Here is a 22,735-nt window from a genome sequence, read left to right as displayed (position 1 = left end):
AAGTGTATAAAAAGAACCAAATTCCAAATAACTCATGAGGTACCATTGAAGATAGAAGCCCATGAGCCAGTTGTGTTAGCGGCTTCTCTCCCTGCGGTGCCCTTTCTCTCCTGATTCCTCCTGTGCTCCTTCCAAGGGGGGTGTGAGGGGCACACAGGAAGGCGCGCCGTAGGCCACGGCGGCCGCTCGTCGTTGACCGACATGGATTCAGGCAGCCTGGGCTCGATCCCTGTCGGACCACGGCCTCTGTCCTCACTCCCGAGTGAAGGTGTTGGATTCCAACAGCCAGACATCCTCACCATCCCATCCCACGCTGCCCAGCCAGCTCTTCTGCCCACATTCCTGACACCCCCTTCTCTCCTCCACTCCAACGGCCCTGCCTTCTGCTGGGCTCGTCCTGCCTCCACGGACCCCCTTAGACTCCGAAAGAGCACAGAAGTGGGCTTTTTTGTGTCCTATCCATGAACTGTTCAAGGAGGAGGGAGAGTCATGTTCAAGGACTCAGAGGTGAACTTGGGACTTTATATTACTGTCCGCTTGATGATTGCCCTGTTCTCTTGGAAGGTGCTTCAAGCAGAAGACACCCCTTTATGAAATATTGCCTCTCTTTCCCCACCCTTTTAGGGAGGAAGGCTCACTAAATCCTTTTCAAATTCAGAGAAATTAGGAAATCTTGGATCATTTTATTTCAGTTTTAACTTATTGTGGTTTTCTTTTTGTTGAGTCAGCGCTTGTCTTAGGGGACCTCAGGCAGAGCTCTGTAACAGTGACAGGACAGCTTACAATGTCTAACTCAGCGTAAATTATTTCCGAGCCAGTTGAGGTCCACTTGAAAGCCAATGAAACCTCTAATTAAGGAGCAGGGAAGGATCCCAAGTCCTGACTTTTTCTTATATTGGGGCAGATTCTACTGGATGCCAGAGGATTCTTTATATAATAAAGATTGAAAAAAAAATAAATAAAAAAAGGAAACAACAAAAAAATTAAAATTTCCCAATTCTTTATCTGTGTTATAACTAGAACCAGCTCCTAGGTTGGGATGTCCAGTAGTTTGTATTACTTATTTATTACTAGGGTTCAAGTTGGAACTTGAAATACTTTCTAAGCACACTGTACAGTGGTAATGGTGTTTCTTTGCAGCATGATTGTCTTGCTAAGCTTTTTCACGTTGCTTGAATAGAAAACAGTAACATCTTGGAATGATTGTAAACTGCTGCCTGAGACCCTGGGAGTGCACTGTTTTCTAATTATTGTATTATATTTGTGGCCCAAGGTTTACTACCCCTTTTCTTTGAGTCTTAGATTTTAAATAGTCTCATTCAAAATGATTCCTTCTGTTCCAGTGCCATAGTTGATACATTAGCAGTGTAAGTTTTATATACATGATTGCTGTGTAGGCTGTGAAATGGCTGCTTATTAGATTTGTAATAATACCATAATGTACCTTTTTATTTTTAATAACGTGAGACCCAGAAATGCTCATGACCCATGACAAAACAATAAGGACCAGCCATCATTGTAAAGCAGAAAGGTAATATAAGGGATTGGAAATTGGGAATTGGGATTATTGAAATTAAAAGCAGAGGGTATAACTTAAGTTCTTTTCAGTTACTAAAACTTTGGTTTCCTGACTGTGCTAAGTATTGCAGCAAGATAACGAGAGGAAGGCAGAGTTTTAGTCCCTCAGGAGCTTACTTCCAAGGCAGGGGTCACCTGATATTACAGTTCTAGTTGTAGGATTGGAACTATTCAGAAAATGTTCTGAGGAATGCAATAATCAGGGCACCCTCTGGTTTAGTGTTTCTTCTTGCCTGCTTTCACTGCTATTCAAAAAGCGAATCTTCTTTGTTCTGGATCTTTGAAATTGATCTGTTGCTTTTAAAAATTTAAGGCAACTCCCTCAGATACAGTAGGCCTACTTCACCAAACAAACTGTGCAGGAAGCAACATTCTCTGTGTCCAGAGTTTTGATGAGCTTTCTTTTTTTAAATGGAGGGTGGGTACATAGGTCCTCAAATTTTGTCTGGGGTTGATTAATCTGAGAGCTTTTGGAGGAGGAGGTGAGAGCAGCGTGGGGAGTAAATGAGATGGGGGTTGCACACTGTGGTGTACCCACCTTGGAAGAGTGACACATACACAGTGTTGAGGGATGAGGCTATCACTTTGAGAATTCAGCAAGCCTAAGAATCTGTTTCATGTAATCTACTCGTGAAGCTTTTGCTGATTTACTGAGCTGTAGCAACCGAAAGTTTCCAGTAGTCTTTGCCATGGTTTTCGGTTATGTGCTGTCCCTGGGAGATGACATTCAACCAGCAGCTCGTGGGACTGTGTGAGGAGTGAGAGAAGCGGAGTGATGCCAGCGGACACCGGCGTGGTGTGCGCGGCCTCCGGTTAATCGAAATGTAAAGTCTTTCCACAGAAGACTTGGTGAGACAGTTAGTGACTGGGAGGAAGATGCAGGCACACTTGGAAATATCTGTAATGATTTTGGCTTAAGGTAAAATATGCATTGGAACCTCTTATCAAAAGTAGAATTTCACAAATGTCATTGAATGAAAAGGCCTTTTGTGTCAACTGTTGTCATCTGATGAGCACCAAGGCAAGGTTCCGTGTTTTTTGTAGAAAAGTCCTGTTTCTTTTGGAGCTCTGACAGATATCAACTCCTGGATGGAAAGTATTTTAAGTTTAGTATCTAGAATTCCCACAACAGTCGCCATGTCAAGAATAAGCAGAGACTTTTCTCACTGTATCTCCTTGTTGTTCCTCCTGTTCATATACTAATACCTACGTGCCATGTGCCGTCCTGGGGGCTCGAAATTCATGTGCACGTGGAGTCTGCAGCGCCCGCAGGAGGGAGAGGTGGTACTTAGATAAGCATAGCGTGACGTGTGGCATGGTGATAAGTGCTTTGGAAAAAGTTAAGCAAGGAAGGGGTGCATCCTGAGTTCTAGGGTGTCCTTATTGGGGTAACATTTATACAAACATCTGAAATGGTGAGGCTTCTTTCAGATCTTTTACATTTTGTACCACGTAACTTATATTTATTCATCAAAGATAAATATTAAGGAAAAGAACCATGTGGTGATAGCTCTTGACAACGGTATGTCACTGTGTCATAATCCCGGCGCCTAATGAAGTCTTTGAGCCCATAGGTAGGTGACGTAGCTGAATGTGGAGTTGGGTGGCTTCATACTTAAGGGAATGCTAGTTTCAGTTGCTTACATTTTTGTATATTGAAGGCTTCAACGAAATGGGCTATTTTTGTTATTAATTGCTGCATAGCAAAGTCTTACAAAACTTAGCGGTTTAAGATAACACACAGTCCTTGTTTCAGTTTCTGTGTGTCAGGAATTCTGAGCCCAGCTGAGCGGGTGGCTGGAGGGGGGGTGACACGGCCCATGTATCAGGAGGCGTCCTCAGGGAGTCGCAGAGGCTGCTATGCAGGGTCTTCCAGACGCCGCATCTCTTCAGATGGGCCTTGAGACCGGGGAGACAAAAAGAACTGCGTTTCTTGCTGCCCTCTAAGGAAGAAGAAACTATTTCCTGACTTTTAAATCCAGTCTTTCAATTAGATATTTAACACTCGTCCCAGGGAAATGATTGGCAAAACTAACAAAACAGTAGTTAAGGTTACAAAGTGGCCTTGAATGGTTTTGTGGTGTCTCAGTGTATGGGCCGCATCAGCTGCTCCTCGTCAGCCTCCCTCTGCTCTGTCTTTGGCGAGGGTCTGGGTGGCCCGCTGGGCAAGGGCAGCGCTGGGCGTCCTGTTCTGGGCCTCTGGCCGCCTTGCACTAACCTCCCATCACCCTGCACTCCTCATCTCTGGGGCTTCTGTTGCTCAGAATTCTAGTTTCTCTCCATCTGGTTTGCAGTTCTGCCCAGACTGGCTGACGTGCATTGCCAGTGATGGTTTCTTCTTTTTGGGCAGCTTCCCTTCTTCATTTGAGCTACTGTCTGGACTACGTTTGGGACCTAGTCATGGTGCTATGTGTCCGGAAGGTGGGCGCCACTAGGAAGCTGTCTGCATCACGCCATCTGTTACCAGCAAGCTCCCAACTTGCCCTCTTTCAAACTGTGTGCTCCCTCCTGGATTCCTCACTGTTCCCCCTTCCTCCTTTTCACGTGTGGGCTGAAGGGCCTCCGTGTCTCTGTTCATTTGCAGAGCAGAAGTGATGGAATATTGATGAATTCCTTGAGTGGTCATCTCGCTGTTGACACTGCCAGTCCTCTTGGCTTCACTCATCCTGCCTCCATCAGCCGTGCCCCATCTCTCCACAGGTCCTCCAGAACCTACGCGTGTGTGCGCGCGCGTGCATACGTCTGTGCGTGTGTGTGTGTTGCAATACCTGATACCTTTAAACCAAAAGGGAATAAAAGGAAGAGGAGAGTAATCATGAAGTAGATTATTTAATGATCAACTTACAAAGGTCAACTTCATTGACCTTTTTTTGCTGGTCAACTTATAAAGCTATAGCCTAAATAAAAATTTGTCATGAGCCAGGCTAAATGTTTAGTTAAATTAAGGCCACTCCATTCCCCCCAAACAATTTGATTTTCTTAAAAAACAAAAACAGCACAGAAGGCATCAGTAGTTCTGTCTGTTGCTTACACTTAATTGCAGGCCCTCCAGCTCCTCCATGCCTTCCGTTCAGCAGATCTGAAGCAACGTAACGCGTTCTGGGTGTGGAGACTGCTGGGATATGCTGTGCCGCGGAGATGGAAAATGAAGTTTCATCTGTTGGATTTTTTGGGTTGGCGTTGTTTCTTGTGTTTCCATATTTTAGTTCTTGCTGGGCTACCACTTGCAATACTTAGTATCCCTCCTGCAGAGTACGCTTAGGTCCCTCTATTTCCTCAAGCTTGGCTGGATTACTAAAATGGGGTCCTGTTTTCTTAGACTTAACAAACTTTTCCAGGAGTTGAAGGGTCTTTGAAGACTATCATTTACTAGAGGAGTCTGAGTAACGGAGAGGTTAAGTCTGTGCCTGAGGTCACTGGGCTAATTAGTGACACCAGGCCGAGCAGGGTTTCCTGGCTGCTGCCTACACCTCCTCCTTCCCAGCTGGGCTGCCTTCAGAGCTCACGGAAGGCAATCTCGGTCTCATTCAGCACCTTGATGCATGAATGTTTCTCTCAGAGTTACTTTAACTCTGGAAGGGGTGGGATTTGGGTAATGGTCATTTTGGAAAGAAAACTATTTTCGGGATGGTAACTGCCAGGAGTCATTATGTAAGAAGGGACCCAAGAGTTTCAGCAAGAAGAGGATTTCCCTGTCGGTGGCATGTAGGCCCTGGTGTAAATTCCTCGCAGTGTTCTGTTTGCATCATATGGCTTAGATGTTATTAGATGTTACTAGTCTAATCCAATTCCTTGTTTTGTGAAAATAGGTTTTGTGTTTATCCAAGTGGGCTTCTCTTTGTCACTGTGTTGGAATAATCACTCTTGGACAGAAATGACAGCTTTGCTTTTGAATCTCTGTTACATTTTCAGACTTGCTGTAGAGGTTGTAAAATAATACTGTTGTTACTGGGAGGAGTTGGGTCTGGGCCATAGCAGGAGGGAGAGAGAGGAGAAGCTGCCACAGGAAAAAACTGCAGACTTTTACTAAAACGTACTTCTTGATTCCAGTTATGATAAAAGAGTAAGAGCATTGTAACCCTTCAAGTCACTAGTATTTGTGTCTTCACGTTGTGTCCAAGCACCCCTCAAACACCTGCTTCGGGTCTTGTCCAGTTGCGCTCCAGTGACCAGCCTCAGAAGTCTGACAGCTCTTCCTGTCTGACTCGCCAGTTCAGAACAGCTGAGCTGCCTGCACAGGGGAACAATGGGACTCCTGAGAACTGTTCTGCTGTTGACATGCAGAAGTGCATTTCCTCCTCCTTAATTTCCAGACAGAGTTACAGTGGTGGCCCTGAAACCTGTCCTGAAAAGGAATAAATTCAGTGGATTCTGTTAATCTATTCTGATTTATTTAGGAGGCAGCAGCGTTCATTATTCGACTTATGTTAGTGGTTAATTAACCAAATTAGAACATGTTTCCTTTTCACAAATTGAATGCTGAGAGTAACAAAGACCAAATATTTTACAACACAGGTCCTTGAATTTAACTCTGAAATACTGTATTTTATTTTGCAGGAACTTGTGGTTTTAGTGACACTTACATACTGTTTCTATTATTAGCAAATTTTGAATTTTAAGTAAATTGAAATGGAAATGAAAGTTGTTTCCAAAAATAATATTGACTGTGTTTGTGTGATGTTTTAAAATTTTTTTAAAATTTCACGTCGTTGGTGAGGAAGGCCTAGATTGGTGAGAAAATGTAAATTTCATGCCAGTCTCTTCTTGTCTAGAATTGATGAGAATTGGTTTGAGCTGTTTATGAGAATAGATGGGAATGTGTGAGGTTTCTTTAGTGTAAAATACTCATCAGTCACTTCTTGACGATCTACCTTGACTGTCCTATGGGCAGTTTGCAGTTAATGCACTTCTGGTCAATGTGTCGTTGACTCAGTTTATGATGACTTGTGAGGGACCTGCCCTTTATTCTACCAAGGAAGGCTGTATTGTTGCTCATTCTGAATTTTCTAGAGGAGATTTGGTTGAGGACTGCTCTGATGAGGCGCTGCCTTCACCAGTGTGGGTTGTGAAAATTAGATGGGAAACTGGGAAATAAGCATATTACTTCCCAGGCCCTTTTTCAGTGGGGTCTTCTTAGGGTGACTTTTTGGCTTGAAGTAAAGTTCCTCTAAAATCTTATATATGTGTGTGTGTGTGTATATGTGTGTGTGTGTGTGTGTGTGTGTGTGTGTGTGTGTATATATATATATATATATGCTTCAGATATAAAGATGAAGATGCATTCCAAAGCTTAAAAATGTTTTTTTTTCAAGGACTTTGGGATTGCTTCTGTTAGTGGTGACTGTGTAGGGTTCAAAACCCTCATTTTCACTAGGTTTTCAGCTAACTGGGTGGAAAATGAAAAGGTAGGCAGGGAATTTTATTTCACTTGTGGCATCGCTTGGCTTATTCAGATCTGTTGAGTCCAGGTGTGGTAATGAAAGCCTAGGTCCATTCTCCACATACACCTGAACTTGTTGTAAAGTTTAGTTCAGGGAATGATAACCAGAGCCTGTCCTAGGAACATACTGATCATTGGAGAGGAAAGGTGAGAGATTAGCTCTCCCTTAATCCTCCATTGTCAGTTTCTTTAGGGTAAAATCCACATTTATTTAAATGTAGGATTCTGTTTGCTTGAACCTCTAACCTTTTGTGGAGTGCCTCCTGTGTATAGGAGACGTGGAGCATAACGCAGTATTCTGTACTCTGCACTACGGGATTTGAAAGTTATTTGAAAAGCACTGTCGTATCCTGAAGAAGTTTGTATGTTGGTTTTCTTCTGTATGGGAGCCCCCGTGGTTTACTCGGAGGTCGGCCTAGGTAGCACAGAGGCAGGGATCCCTCTCCACTCCTGAACCCTGGCTGTTTTCAAAGTCAGGAAAAGGAGACTGTGAATGCCAAAGTCAGTACTTTAATTGGATAGGTTTCATAATTAATGTCTCTTTAAGTGAGGACTTCTGTTTAATTTGCCTTTCCAGGCCATTTGGTAGAAATTGGAGAGGAACGGAGGAAGGGCAACAGCACCTCAGTTGGCATTTAGTAAGAGCAGATGTGGAAGTGCCAGCCCCTTTGTTTAGAGGTGGCTTTTTTCTCCCAGCATTTGAAGGAGATTTGGTTTTCGTCTGGCGAGCTGTGCTGCTAGGGCAGGGCTGCCTCAGGACCATCTTAGTCATATTGTGGTTGGGGCTGTTTTCTCCCTCCGTTCTTCAGTCTTTCTTTTAACAAAAATGACTTGTTATTTGACCAAGCCTTGGAGAGGAGATGAAATTTGGGTAAATCTTTCTTTTTTTTTTACATTTGTTTTTATTTGATGGGGAAGATGAAAACTTTATGTAAATAACTAGTTTATCTGGACATTTCCATAGCGTTCTGTGTTCCTGCCTCTTGCGGTAATTGACCATTCACTAGCTGTTGATAACCGGGGAACTTCTCACTCTGATCTGCTCTCCTCTTTTTCTAGTCGTTCTGAGCCTTTCTCAGGCAGAGGGGGTCAGGCAGGTACACATGCTTTGGGAGGTGGTGGAAACAACTGGAATAATGAGCCCTTCTGACTTGGGCTTCAGCAGCTTAGCGTCGGTGCAGTAGGTGGGGTTATTTTTGGAGCCCCGGTTTGAAGATTGCTGTGCAGAAAGCCATCTGTGCTGCTGGTTGCCAACATTTCTGGTACAAATATTGTCATTTGCTCTTGAGGCAATCTGCTATTTCAGTCCTAGATGCAGTTTTGTAATATGCTGGGCAAAATAGTAGAGACAAAATATAAGTGGTGGTATAATCTTCAGTTTAAAAACACTTTAGCAATGTTTCTAGTAGAGGATTGTTCAACGTGTCTCCTTTCCTCCTTTCCTTGGCTGTAAACATAATCTAAATTCATTTCTTCTCACTTGCCTGAGCCATGGTTTCGTTGGGCTGAGTCTGCACTCACCCAAAGAAAAGATGGAGGGGTAGTTAGAAGGTTTAAGTAATAATATTTCTTTCAAATTGCACCCTGTGAAGGCTTAGCCTACCACTTTCCAACTGTTGAAGTAACTTGCGCAGAAGTTACTTGGTTAAAAAAAGGTTGTGGGACGTGGTACTATACACCCCTTTCTCATCCGCATCCTTCCTTGCCCTGGGTGGCGAGACTCACCTCTGCCACACGGGGCGCTGAGAAGATGCCTGTGTGTCCTGTGCAGGGTGGAAGCCCCCCAGGGGTTGGGGGTGTCTCCAGAAACCCTGGGGATGGAGCTGTGTTACCATGTTATTGGGCTTTGTCATGAAGCCTTTCCTGGAGAGGGAAGGCTGGTTCTCTAGGAAGCAGTACGTACCTGTCTTTCTGTTTCTGTGTCTTTCTCATTTTCTCCCAGCTTGATGTATTGTAAGAAATCCATCTTACAGTATGACTCAGTGTACATGTGCACACATGCTACCAGAGCTTTACAAAATAGTACTGTATGTTTATGTGACATGTGCTGTATTTTATTTTTTAAATGTTGGTCTTCGACTCTAGATTGACTCACTACTTTATGGATTGTGATCCAGAGTTTTTAGCCCGGGGCTTTCCCACGTTTGTTCTGTTTAGACCTTCATGTCATGGTAACAGCCGTGGAGTTAGCAGAGAAGAGGTGGATGCATCCATGTCTAGAAGACGGGCCCACAGGCGTGGAATAAAGCGGAGGGGGTCATGTTCCCTTGGACATGTACTGAAGGACTTGGGCTGAACTAAGAATGAGAAGAAGCCCCTCTTGGATTGGTCTCCAAATGGAGCGAGTTAAACATCCCCCAAAGATGTTCGATGTGATGGGAGCGCTGATGTGACAGGCTAGCCAAAATAGTTGGGCACTTACAGGGACAACTTTGTCATTTAGGTTTGCTTTCAGCCCTTGAAAACTGGCAGCTGCTTGGATCCATTTTGCTGGCGGGGTTTTCCTGCGCCCTGCCTTCTGCATTAGCTTGAGTCAGGGCTCACCTGACCTGCAGTCAGCTGTCTGCAGGAACTTTGATCCCAGGAAAGTACAGTCCACTGGTCACTTCTCAGAGCAGATGTGAAGTCCGCCTCCACCCCACAGTCAGACGGGTTGTCTGAGATGTCAGGAGATCTTCGGGGACACCAGTGTTTGATGAGGGATGATTACCCTTTTCTAGAGCAGGCGCAGTGGGGGCATCTGTCGTCAGGCCCCTCCCCGAGTCCCTGACTTGCCCTGTATCTGGAGCAGTGATCTTGTAAAGAGTCCATTGTGAAGCTGGCCGTGTGCGTGAGTCCAAAGGAAATACTACTTATTAAAGGGGAAAGCGGGGGAGGAAAATTCCAGGAAATTGAAATGTGAGGTTGACACGTCCTCATTCATTAACGATGCTGTTGTTTTTCTTTCTGAAAAACAATGATGACTTAAAAATTGATCTCAGAATGAACTGAGTTTTATCCATAACCTTATATTTTAAACATTCTTTCTTAACCATCTATTAAATAACATCATACTAAGAAGTTGCCTTTTATTATATGGTGTCAGTGACCCAAAGTACAACTAACACAGCATTCCTCACACTTGCCTGTCATGGGAGATACTTGTTAGAATATTCTGGTACTTTACCCTCCTTCTGTTGAATCAGAATCTGTACGGAATAACACAGTTGAGCTATTTTCTTAGAATATTAGAACTGAGAGGAATGTTAGACACGAAGCTTTCCCGGGTGTTGGGCATGAAGCAAACCCGGTGACCCTCAGTCAGTCTCACGACTGTTGTGTGCAGCTCCTGGGCCCCACTCTGTACCTGTTGAAACTAACCTCTGAGCCAGGGCTTTAGTGTTTCTGTTTTCAACAAGCTTCCTAGAAGAGTCTGATCGTTAGTGTAGAGTAGTAACCACTCATCTTCAGACTCCTTCAGGAAAGGGAAATTGATTCGATGTGCTTGGTTATTGGCTAGATAATGGCTATTGGGCTAGATAATGGCAGATCAAGAAATCCTCTTCTGATATTTATTGATTCATTCAAATAATATTTATGTGTCAGGTACTGACTTAGGTAGGTGAGCATGGCAGTTTCGAGATGAGTGAGCAGGGTCCCTGACCTTGAGGAGCATGAATTGTTACTCAGCCTTTCTCAAAGGATGAGTCTGTGGGTGGCATGAGAATCTTTTGGGGAGCTGTATACGGTACTACCCCGACATCAGATGGGCACGTGCCTGTGTGGTAGGCTCAGGAAGCAGAGTGCCAGCTCGCTCTCCCTTGTCAGCTGCTGGCCACCCTCCTTTTGTCTTTCACAGCTTTATGAACGATCCCAAACATCTAGAAAAGCACAAAGGCTAATATAATTAGCACACACACATCACTGCCAGGTTTTAACAAATAGCACCCATCTTGCTGTAATCCCGAGTTGGTGTGTTGGAGGCCTCCTGTCCTGTGCGAGGTGTGCTCCCTGGCTGGGCTGCTGTATGTGGGCCCATCAACCCTACATAGCAACTCCCCCCTTTAAACATTTACATAAAGGGTGTCAATTAATGCAGATATCAGTCTGCAAGTTGTATTTTTGTTATTGTTGTTTTTTTTAAGTCAGCATTATGTTTTTGAGATTTTACCCATTGTTGTTATATGACCTGACATGGCCCCATATTTAACAGTAAAATCAGGAAGTTGAAGCCAGACAGCTTGAAAACCTTCTTAATGGAAAAAAATACAAGATGTGGGTGGGAGAGAGTTTCTGTTGAATTTTTAATATAGAACATTGTCATTTATGGGAAAATGTCTGATTTGAATTATGCACTATTTTGAGTAGCCCAATATCAGCTTAATGAGAGTTAATTGCATGTTGTATGAAAAGTCCATTGTTTTTATTTACTATTGGTATAGTTATTGCAGTTTGGTCCACCAAACAGGTGAAAGTTAAGATTTGTGGCATAAAACAGGAAGCAGATGGGGGCTAATTAAAGTTCTGTTGATGATAAAAGGATGACTGATCAAGGAGCAGCTGGTTTCCTAATTTAAACACAATTTGTACTATTGTATGAGGGCAGCCCTTTGTAAGTTTTCATGATTGTTTTTCAAAGGTGAAGGAATGTGTCTCAGCAACAAGTGTGAAGGCTCTTGTTGTGCTTTATTTTTGTTCAGCTTTTTGCCTTCAAGCAATGTCTCTTTAGGGTTTATCCAAGATAAGGGATAATCACAGAATCAGCTAAGATTTCCAGTGGTGCCCCATCCACTTTAGACATCGGTGACACCCTGGAAAAGCCTAACTCGCTTTCTGTATTCTCCAAGAAAGTGCCCAAGCATTTGATTTCATTTGTATTTTTTCTTATTTCTCCCAACACCCTCTCCTGATGGATTTTAAAATGTTGGTGGCCGGGCCATAACCCAGGAAGGCCCCTGTGTGCCTGAGTGAGGCACGTGTGTACCTGTGTAGGTGAGCGCTAAGAGGCGCTCTGCAAACTGGCCTGGACTTAAGTGTCTGTGAGCTTCTGGCTGAACCTCTTTTGCTTGACTGTGCCCTGGATGACTTTCACCTTCAAATGACAGCATCTTTTGTTGCTACTGCTAATAATGGTTGGATAAACATTAAGGCCAAGCGTCCTGGATGTGTTTTGCCCAAAGAACATAGCAGCACTAGTTTCCTTGCGGATTTGTTTGGGGAGCTGACAGGTTTGCGTTGCCTGCAGTCAGAGACGAGACATTTGCTTGACATTTTATATTTATAAGGGCTGTGTGTGATCATCTCATTTTATCCCTATAGAAGCCCTTTGAAGTGGCAACTGTTACCCCCGTTTTGCAGATGAGGCGATTGAAACATGGGGAGGTTGAGTGACTCAGCCAAGGTCACACGTTTGCTAAGTGCTAGGACTGGGTTAGTTAGAATCCAGGTTTGTCTGATAACAAGCCCATGTGCCTTGGCCGTTATACTGTTTTGTGTAAAACTATTATGAAACTGTTGTTTTTTCCGCTTCCTGCTTAAGGAAAGAACTATTGTTTCCTGGAAAAACAAAAATCTTAGGATATAGTTTGTGAACTTCATATTATTTGATTATGTAAATACTATGTGTTTATATTAAGTGTGTGTGTGTGTCACATGGTACAGGTCCTGGCACTTGGTAGGAAATGACTTTTTATTGTTTTTAGTGAATGCATAGAAGAGGAGCAGGTTTAGGTTTTCTGTTTGTTCCTCCCAAAAGAAGTGGCTTTATTCTGATTATACAGGCTGTTTCTTTGAACAATAACAGCAAACAAGACAACATGCAAAGGTGAACTAGAAAGTGAAAAGCCCCGTTACCTTCCCCACCCAGAGACACATCATTATAGGCATTAGGATTGTCTTGTAAAGGGAATAACTGACTGTATACACGTCGTGTAACTGCTCATAAAGGGCACCATTTATATTAGCTTTTCAGGGACGTCATAATGGACATTCACTGTCAGATGTTGTCTCGGAACTTTCCAGTCCTAGATGCTGTTTCTGCCCAGTCTGGTTCCGCACTAGTTCTGCTACTCACTGTGCTCATGGGGAGAGCCTGTGTGCAGGTTCCTTACCCCCCGCCCCCCCGCTCTAGTTCCATGACCCTAGAAACTGTCCCCCTGCTCCCATCGCAATTCCTGCAGCGTGAGGAGCGATGTCACAGCCAAACCTAGCGTATTTTCCGGACCTAGGAGAAGTCTCAGAATTCTTCGTCATATTTTCTATTCTGCTGTCTTCTAAGCAAATCGACCTACAACACTCCTCCAGTCTTCTCTTCCCTGTGTCTTCTCCTTCCGGTACCTGCTTGCCTTCCCCTCAGAAGTGTTTAGAGAGGTGGAAGGGGTTTCGAGATGAAATTGGAGCGGCCCGTTCTTCTACCCTGGCATCTCTGCCTCGTGTAGTTTTGAAGATGGTGGTTCTGACTGTATGGTGAGTGGGAAGCCGCCTGAGTAGGGCCTTCTGCACACTGAGCAACTGTCCGCTTCTCCTCCATCCTTCAGAGAGTAAGAAGCATGGTTCACAGGGCACCTGGGCTTCCTAAGGTACATGGGACAGGTGTGTTCTTTGCTGGGAAGCTTGGGCAGCTCTTCAGCTTCCAGGTGCTACCCCTTCTCTCCTGGGCATGATCCTAAAATCGCACAGTTGCATGCGACTTCATTATGCGTGTTGAAGCAGTTGTATCCGTTACAACTCCTGCGAGGCGGTTCTGAGTGGCATTATTTTTTTCCACTATATAGACAAGAAAGCTTAGAGGCACAGGATATAAAATTTGTCCGCAGTCACATACAAAGATAGAACCATGCTGAGGTCTTCTCCCTCTTGACCACCATCTTGCTCATCATACCAGCAGTGTGGTCTCCTAAGTAGCGCGCGCCCCTAAATGTTGGTTTCATAGCAGGTAGCCTGTCAGGAAGCGTCAGACAAATGTGGGAGGGTGCGTGTTACCGCTGCCACGAAACAAATGAGGTCTAAGTTAATGGAGGGTGTTTTGTTTTGCTTTGCTTTGTGTATTAACATGAAGTTAGTGTATTAAAGGCTGTAAAAACCCTGCTGTTAGGATCCTGTTGAACTCGGTGTGGCCAGAGTGTCCCGACTATATTTTCGCAGTGCACACCTCTCACTCCAAGAGGTATTGCTATGCTATGGCGCACATGTTGAAGGTGCATTATTACTAGGCCAGAGGGTAAGGGGGGTGGGGGGTGGGGGGTGGGAGATGAGGGTAAGGGGGATCGAATATATGGTGATGGAAGGAGAACTGACTCTGGGTGATGAACACACAATGGGATTTATAGATGATGTAATACAGAATTGTACACCTGAAATCTATGTAATTTTACTAACAATTGTCACCTCAATAAATTTAATTAAAAAAAAAAAAATGCTGCTTTGTCCTGGATTTACTTTGGAGGTGCTCCGGGAGACCTCAATGGTTAGAGGAACCATCTGGGGACCTAGAGGGAGAGTCCAGGGGATGCTGTCATATTGGCAGTGGTTGGAGGTGTTTTGGGAATAAAGGCTACCCCTCGGGGTGGCATGGGAGGGTGGCCACGGGAAACCCTGTTGCTGTGTCATTGTCAGCAAGTCAGCAGGCGCTTTATGGGTTTATGGGGTAGGATTTTTAATCAGAACGCAGGAAAGTCTCAGTCACCAGTAGCAGCATTCCAAGGCCAATTGTCAGTGTTGTTAGGTAAAGAAAGCTCCATGGGCTGCAGCCTGAGTGACAGCTGCACTGTTTGGCAAAGAGAATGAACTTCAGAAATTTGGACCCAGAACAGCATGCGGCTGCCACTTTGCAGGCCTTTGACAAGGCACATTCCCTGAGTGAGGCCACCTGCATCAACGCCCCCACCCGCTTTTCTTTCGTATTTAATATTCAACTTTGCTTGCATTTGTTGCTCTTGTTAGATTGGCTGATGATGGGCAAAGGGAGCGGAGGACGGTAGTAAAGGTGCAATTGGCAGATTCCCAATTCATCCCATTAATCAGCTCTCCTACTTCTTTAGCAGAAGCAGAACATCTTAAAACTTTTATTTTGAAGTAAATGGTTCCAACCAGGCAGAAGTGATAGATTATTTTGCAGTGAAATCTCAAACCAAGGAAGCGAGTCCAGCTTGGTTGTAAGTTGCCTGGCACTGACTTATTTTGGGACAGAAAGCAGAGAAGTTAGATACGAGGCCAGGGCATCTGGGTGGTAAAAGAAAGGTCGAGGGTGGGGTTTATACCCACAATCATGTGCTTTTTTTATAATCAAATTCTGATGAGATAGTCAGCCATTAAAAATTAAGTTCCCAAGATTTGGACCTCTTTTCTTTGTGTGCATGTGTGTGGTACCTTTTACGACGGTGTGTGTGTGTGTGTGTGTGTGTGTCGGGGGCAATGTTGTATGTATGTGGGATAATGGGGAGCCAGACGTCAGCTCAGCTCAGTGTACCCTCACGCCAGTGTAGGCCAGCCATGGGACACTCTTGGCACTGGATCGCGTACATATCCACTCGGGTACTGGGAACTCGTGAGTGGTTGTGGTAGCTTTGTTCATGTTTATGTTGAACAGCGCGTGGCTACATGGCAGGGCATTATTTCCTTTAATTTCCCTTTAGCTGTTTTCAAAAAAACACCCCGAAAGATGTTATGGTTGAGCCTAAACAATGACCTCAAGAAACAAAAATAAACCTTTTAAAAAGTAAGAACTGAATTTGTATGCCAAGTGTTATGAACGACGGATAAAGCATGGGGAAAAAACAACAACAACAACACTAGACTTCACGAAGGGAGAGTTTTAAAATTTGTTTTCGAAATGCGTCCCTGCTTCAGCATCCTGCCATCCTCTGACTGTGAAAAAATCAGAGAGTATTCTAGGAGGTTCAGAACAACCGAGTAGCATGCGAGTCCGGGACAAAAGCAAACAGCTGCTTTAATAGAAAACCCCAGGAGTTTCAGAGAGGTAGACAGACTTGTTTCTTGAGGCCACCCTCTCCACACAAGTGGCAGCGTCCTCCCGCTGGGGAGATGGAACCAAGGGCGCCTTTCGGGGTGGGAGAGGCCACACCAAGATGGCACTTCCCTCACGTGATTTTACTTATCGACAAAAATTTATCTGCACAAAAATACAGGCACCCACACATTTAAATTTCAGAATAATCGAAAATATCTGCTTTCCAAGCGGAGCACATACCCTTCTCTCCAGCACGCCAGGGGAGGGCAGTTGGGCGCTTTCCTCTGGATTCCACATCGTCACTTTCTTCTGATTGTTTCAGGTGCCCTCCTGTGTATTGCAGTAGGATAAGATACAAGCTCCTAGGTGGTTTTTCAAGTCCCCTTCCACCTTATTTCTCCCTTTCTATGTCTGAACTCAAACACAGCAGCACTTACCTCTTCTTGCTTCTCCAGACGTGTCTTGTTAGTGTTTAAAAATTTTTTTCTCTCAAATACTAATAGCAAATACTTATTGGGCACTGAGCATCGGGTACAGAGATTCAGTAAGATAAATACTCTAAAATTGCATGCTGGTCCAGGTTAATTTATAGCTACTTTGAGGACTAAGATGGTTATCCAGTATATTGTCTTCATGCATTGTTTGTTGGAAATGTATCATGGACTTTAAAAATGGCTAAAATGTAAAACCTCTTGTCAGGGGCAGGATTGCACTGAAGAATGATTGTTTCAAACTTTGTTCAACTGCTGGCAGTTCTAAACAATTCTCCATTACAATCTTATTTAGATTGTCAGAATTCAACTAAATTACTTTTCTCAGTAATAAAAAAATAAAGTAAATTAATACCGAAAAGACGTTTAGAGAAAAGTGATCTGTGGCCTGTCAGATGGATCTCACTGCTCATAGTTGCTTAAGTATCTTCAGCAATGGGGCTAACAACTTCTAGAAAACATTTTATTTTAGCATATCAAGAATTTGTAGAAGAATTCTCGAATATGCTTGAAATTATTAGCATCTTTTCCATTTTTAATATGTGGTGCTGTTTCCAAACACGTTCTCCTTTAGTCTCCGTCGTGCTCCTTTGGGTTACATGACAGTGGGACACCAAGACTATCATCATCTAACTTGCTCAGACTCTCATGCAGAATAAACAACCTCACTTGGGCAGAATACAAGCCCTTGACTTCTAGGAAGACCCTGCGTACCAAGCCATATTGTCAAATGCATGATTTTAAGGAAGTGGAGAAAAGGCCCCCTGAATGTCCTAATGGCACCTAGTGTGACCTCGAATGCAGCAGCTTGGAAGAGATTGCAAACATTGGTACTGTGTGCGAGAAACCAGCTGCAGTGGTTGCTATTCACAGTTCACTTTAGGAGGAAATTCAGAGTGATGACATTGAAAATAGTGGCCACGAAAATTCCGAAAGAGTAACGGGTATGACTACTGAGGGCTTGGGTGAGAAGTTTTAACTTTCCATTGGTGTGAATCATCCTAAGAAATGGTTCCTTTAATCATTTATTCATTCTTCCTTTGGTAGTTTCCCTGTAAATATTTAAGATAGAGCTCACTGTACAAAATTCTCTCTTTGTTTTCTCAGCCCCAAACAACAAATGTCTATTGTGTGTGGCCAGTGCATTCAAAAATGATATAACCACCGAAAGTAGCTGTTGAGGTTACTGTCTTTGGAGAGTTATAAACACAGTCTTGTACTTTTAATTCTTGGCTCTAATACTGTTGATGTTTCCAAAGATGGACATGAGTTCAAACTACAGTATTAGAGTAAAAAGTTCAATGCACTTTTAAGATGAAACCTTTGAAAAGTTAAATGAAACCTTTCCAGAGGGTAAGGTTTGCTAATCCCTCAGTGAGGATCCTTTTTGTCCTGACTTTCTCTCTGCTTTCTGGAATGTGGACCAGCCTCGCCCTGGGGCTGAGCTCCAAAATAATGGAACCCAAAGGATTTGTAGTGGGATGTCCCCAGCCATCCAAGTCGGGTTCCAGGGCCGACTCAGCTTGGAGCCTTCCAGCCTCCCCTGCTCCCGGGGATGACCTTGGCGAGAAGCACATTCTTCCAGGATGGCCTTGGTCTTGACTGGAGTCTTTGTGGGCGTCACTGACCTAAATGTAGAGCATCAGTGACAGTGCAGGGGCCAGGGGGCCACTTCTCAGGTTCCTTTCCAAACAGGTGAAAGTGTTGCTCATTGCGTGGGTGCTGACACTGGGGGGAAACGTGGCCTTACAGGTAGGCGCACACCTACTGTCTCGAGAGTCCGTGACGTTAAGTGTTAGGCCTCAGGGACGAGGGTCTGTGCTGTGGGGAGGTGTGGGTTTTGGGTAGACGCATTGAGAGAGGCCTTGAGGGTCATATTTGTAGGCTTTTGCGTAACTTCATGCAAGCTGCATTTCTAAAACATTTGAGGTTCTTTTTGGCGTCCCTGCCCTGGCCTGGTGGTGCTGCAGGAGGAAGGTGTGGTGACCAGGGAGGGCTATTCCAGGCAGACCCCATCTTATTGCACTTGGCTTGATTGCATTTTGCAGATACTGTGTTTATTTTAAAAATTGAAGGTTTTTGGCAACCCTGTGTCGAGCAAATCTTTTGATGCCATTTTTCCAACAGGCACAGATGATGGTTAAGGTTTTACAGCAGTAAAGAATTTTTGATTAAGGTATGTACATTTTGTAGACATAATACTATTATTGCACACTTAATAGACTACAGTGCAGTGTAAACATAACTTATATGCAGTGGGAAACCAAAATTTTGGTGTGGCTCACTGTATCGTGATATTTGCTTTTTTTGTGGTGGTCCGGAGCTGAATGAGCACTGTCTCCGAGGTACGTCTTACCCCACACACCTAGACCTGAGGTCTGCTTGCCGAGACACGTCCCTGATGGCTGCAGGCTGCTTGGGAACAGCCCTGGCTCAGGCCCTGTCTCCCAACGGTAGCGATGGGGTGGGGGCAGAGTTTTGCTTTATCGTGAAGTAAATGGGCCCCAATGGTTTTGTTAGTATTGGGTCAGCCAGTGAATTTTTATAGCTCTTCGACATGGGGCAAACTCTTAAGAATTTTTGGGAGGTAGCCCCAAAACCATGTATACTCAGCAGCCACAAAGCATTGTTGGCATTAGGCTCCTTAGCCAGAACGATGTGTAACAAGCTGGTTTCAAGATTCTGTATAACTACGAAAACTACATTGCAAGTAATAGGTAATTGAGAGTGTTTTATCTTATTGCAATTTGTTGTTCTTTTTGTAATCTGGATTTATTGTATTTGAGTTCCAAAATAGGAAAGAAACACATAAGCCTAGACTTTGTACTTTTAAATTCTATTTACTAAGAGTAGCAGTTCTTGGTAAATAGATTATGTATTCAATGGATTCATTTTTCCCTAGATTTTCCAGACAGTGAGCATATTTAGGATAAAAAACAATTCTAGGTAATGCATCCTATGGGTAAGATACTATCCTAGAGCTTTTAATCTGTCAAAGTTTCAGTGTTCTTGCCTTTGAATTTACATTCACAAAAGCTTTTCATTGGCTCTTATAAATAGTTCGAGCACACACCTTGAGTAAACGTTTACCTAACGTGAACAGGTTTCATGAGCTCATCTCTTCACCAAGCATTTTGTGCTACAAAGTGTTCTTGAAACCCCTCCCTCCCCCCACCTTTTGGGGGTGTGTTCTTTGTTAAGTAGATGGTGGTGGGTAACTAGTATGTGAGAAGAAATGAGAAAATATTGTTCTAACAATTGCCGTCCTGGACATACTCCATCAGCAGTCAATTGGTGTGGCTCCCTGTCCTTGAATAACTTCTTGGATATACATGTGTTCTGGCGTAGGTCAAAAAGTTAATAGAAAACGCTAATTACACGATCATATTTTTTAATTTAAAATCTTCTTAAGGGGAGAGAACAATTTTTGTGCAAAAGAAGACTTGCAGCTCAGTTGTGAGGACATGGAAACAAGCCTGAGAAAGGCTGGCTGCCTGTTAAACAGGAAGTTTGTGATGAATGGTTTTTAATCAAGTTGTAACCATTCATGATAGCTTACGAATTCCTGTTATAGGTCCCTTTACTTCCTATCACAAAACAGCCGATCTGTATTTCCTCCGCTTTGTGCCGGGTGATGCTAAGCACTTCCCATGTGTATTTATGCCCACCCGCCCCTAAGGGCCCCATGTGGTCCGCATTCCTGCTGTACACACGTCAGGACTGAGGCTGAGTTCGAGGTCGTGACTCACGCAGAGTGGCCCCAAGTCAGGCTGACCGTGGGTCCCGCCTCCCTGTGTGCCTCCTCAAACACAAACTTCTCATGGCACTTAGGACTTCTTACAGTTGTCTTGGTCCTGTTTCACACGCGTGTGTAATCGCCCACATGCCTGTTTTTTTTTCTGTAGAAGTTGCTATAATACAGTAGTATTTTCCTTCCTTTGGAATGATCTGAGTCAGAGATAAAGCTGTTTAGAGCTAAATGTGTTATCTGTATCCCGTTGAGACTCTGTAGCGAAGAACTGGTTTGGTAGGGCTAGGGACATGGCATGTTCTTGATTCTTGTGTTACATTGATTCCAGGACTCAAGCCCCCCATCTAGTTCTACTTTTTGTAAATGCACACACATAAGCTTTCTGTCTGCATTTTATCTTTCTGAACTCTGTCTTCCCGAATATAAAATGGGGTTGTTGGGCCCAATGACTGCCCGGTCTTCCAGCTCGCAAGTTTTATGAGGGCTGCAGCTCCTCCATTGACAGCCCTGGGATTACTGGGGAGGCCGGAGTTCCCAGTGCAGCTAGCGGGTGAGAGGAGCTTTTGGGATGTTCAGGCAAGAAGGACGGGTTTCGGGGAAATGCAGAGCCACATGGAAGGAGAGCTGACTGCTGGGGCCTAATGTGTAAGCTTCTAGATTAGCTAGTCACGGTACATCTTCTATTGTAACACTTTTCCAAGTTGAATTTAGGCGCTGTCTATTGATAACTATATCTGTTCACATCACTTGTAAAAACCTATTGGCAAGGTCACATTTTTTCCTTCTGTTTGTGAGCAAAATGGGTTATTTTGCAAAGTTGTTCTATTAGCAACTTGAATGGGAACTCTGGATTGAATAGAGGTGATTCCTACTTTCTCCTTAGTTTTGTTTACACTTGTGGAAGTGCAGGAAGGGACGGTGTAAAAGAGAGGAAGCAGGAGGAGGGAGTAAAGTCCACATTGGGAGTCCACGAAACAATCGCCCACATTGACCAAGTTCACAGAAATTAGATAAAATGCTTTTGCAAAAATCGAGTTTGTCTAGCATTTTGAAAGAATTCTAGAATTCCTAGAACAACAGGTTCATTTAGTCATGTGTTCCCATGTCCAGGAAATTCTTTTCATTTGACTTGGTGACTGTCGCTCACACCCACCCACCCTCTCCCAGGGCCATGGGCAGTTCTAGACTTTGGGGGACCTCTGGGGACCCTTCTGTTTTCCTTGTGGGTCCCCACAGCCACTTTACACAAGATTTCCCTGGGGCGCTGTTCACACCTGAAATTCACACTTTAGCTACTGTGGTTTCCGGACACAAAGAGTAACCATTAGAATTAAAAGTAAATTATGTTTTGTAAATGTATTACCCATTGAAGCAGAAAATGAGTTTTGTAAACTAGTGTTTGTAAACAGAATTATTTCCACACCCTCAAGTTGTTCACATGTAACCTCAGTCTTAACCATGGTGGTGAGTGAGCTGGGTTTCCAGCTGGCGGTGGGGTTGCATGCAGACTCACATCACCTTAGTCTGAGTTCATTTTCTGAGCCTCAGTTTCCCCATTTCTGAAATACCTGTGTTATATAGGGCTCTTCCAAGGATCAAATGAGATGCTATATTGAAAGCAGTTTGTGAACGACACAGTAATACAATATAAAGTATATAAAGCCAAGGGCTCATGAGCAGGATGTATTCAGTTTAAGTTGCTGGTTTTGTTTCATTTTGGTTAAACACAAAGACCAGAGTAGTCTTAGAACAGCGAAGCAGGAAGAAAAGGGGAGTGCGGCAGTGATGGGAAGACCCGCGGCCGAGAGGTGGTGATGTCCATGCAGTGATGGGCTGGCGGGGGGGTGGGGGGGAATTGTCCCAGGAGCCCGGCTGGGCCGGGGAAGGGGGGTGCAGACCCAGGGCTAGACCAGATCCTTTCTTCAGCCCAGGCCTATGGGGCCAAAGAGTTTGCTAGACTTGGCTCTAGGGCTAGTTCTGCCCCTTGGTTTTCTTTGTTGGGGCTTCTAGTCTACTAGAAGTCTACTGTAATAGACTAGTGGCCTCTCAATGATTTTGTAAAAATCACATACCCATTAATTAATTATATTTATTTATACTATACTAATATGTTGTATGTATTCTATAACACATTTGCAAATTAAAAAAATGAGACAAATTAAAAAAATGAGACAAAAATTGAAATGAAAGGTGTAAAGACTTCTTTCTGCACTTGAATGGCTGTCTGACTATGGCTTTCCACGGCGTGGCTAGGGGCACCCTGGGGAGGGCAGTTCCTGTCCGGTGTCCTCAGGGTCCCTAGGGGCCAGCCTTGGAGCCCAGCTGTTCTAACCAGGCCAGCGGCGAAGCGCCAAGCTCAGTCATAGCCATCCCCGCTGAGATGCCAGACTGGGGCCTGTGGCAGTAGCCTTGCTCACGTCCCTGTCACACACTGGTTGTGTCCAGAGGGCCCGGAGTCGTGTGTGAGGCCCACACAAGGCTCGGCAGTGATACCTTCAAAAGGCTTCAGGGTTCTGGGGACACTGACG

The 22,735-nt window shown here is 44.2% G+C and overlaps 1 protein-coding gene across 1 annotated transcript in view; it reads left to right on the top strand.

Moving 5' to 3' along the window:
• The window catches only part of FOXO1 (forkhead box O1), an 89,032-nt gene that overhangs the window by 56,139 nt on the left and 10,158 nt on the right, over positions 1-22,735 (top strand). The gene's annotated exons all lie outside the window — the stretch shown is intronic.

Source organism: Rhinolophus sinicus, linkage group LG04 (assembly GCF_036562045.2).
Source record: "Rhinolophus sinicus isolate RSC01 linkage group LG04, ASM3656204v1, whole genome shotgun sequence".
Taxonomy (NCBI): Eukaryota; Metazoa; Chordata; class Mammalia; order Chiroptera; family Rhinolophidae; genus Rhinolophus; species Rhinolophus sinicus.
The sequence above is the reverse complement of the archived record's forward strand: the minus strand, read 5'-3'. Positions and strand labels throughout refer to the sequence as shown.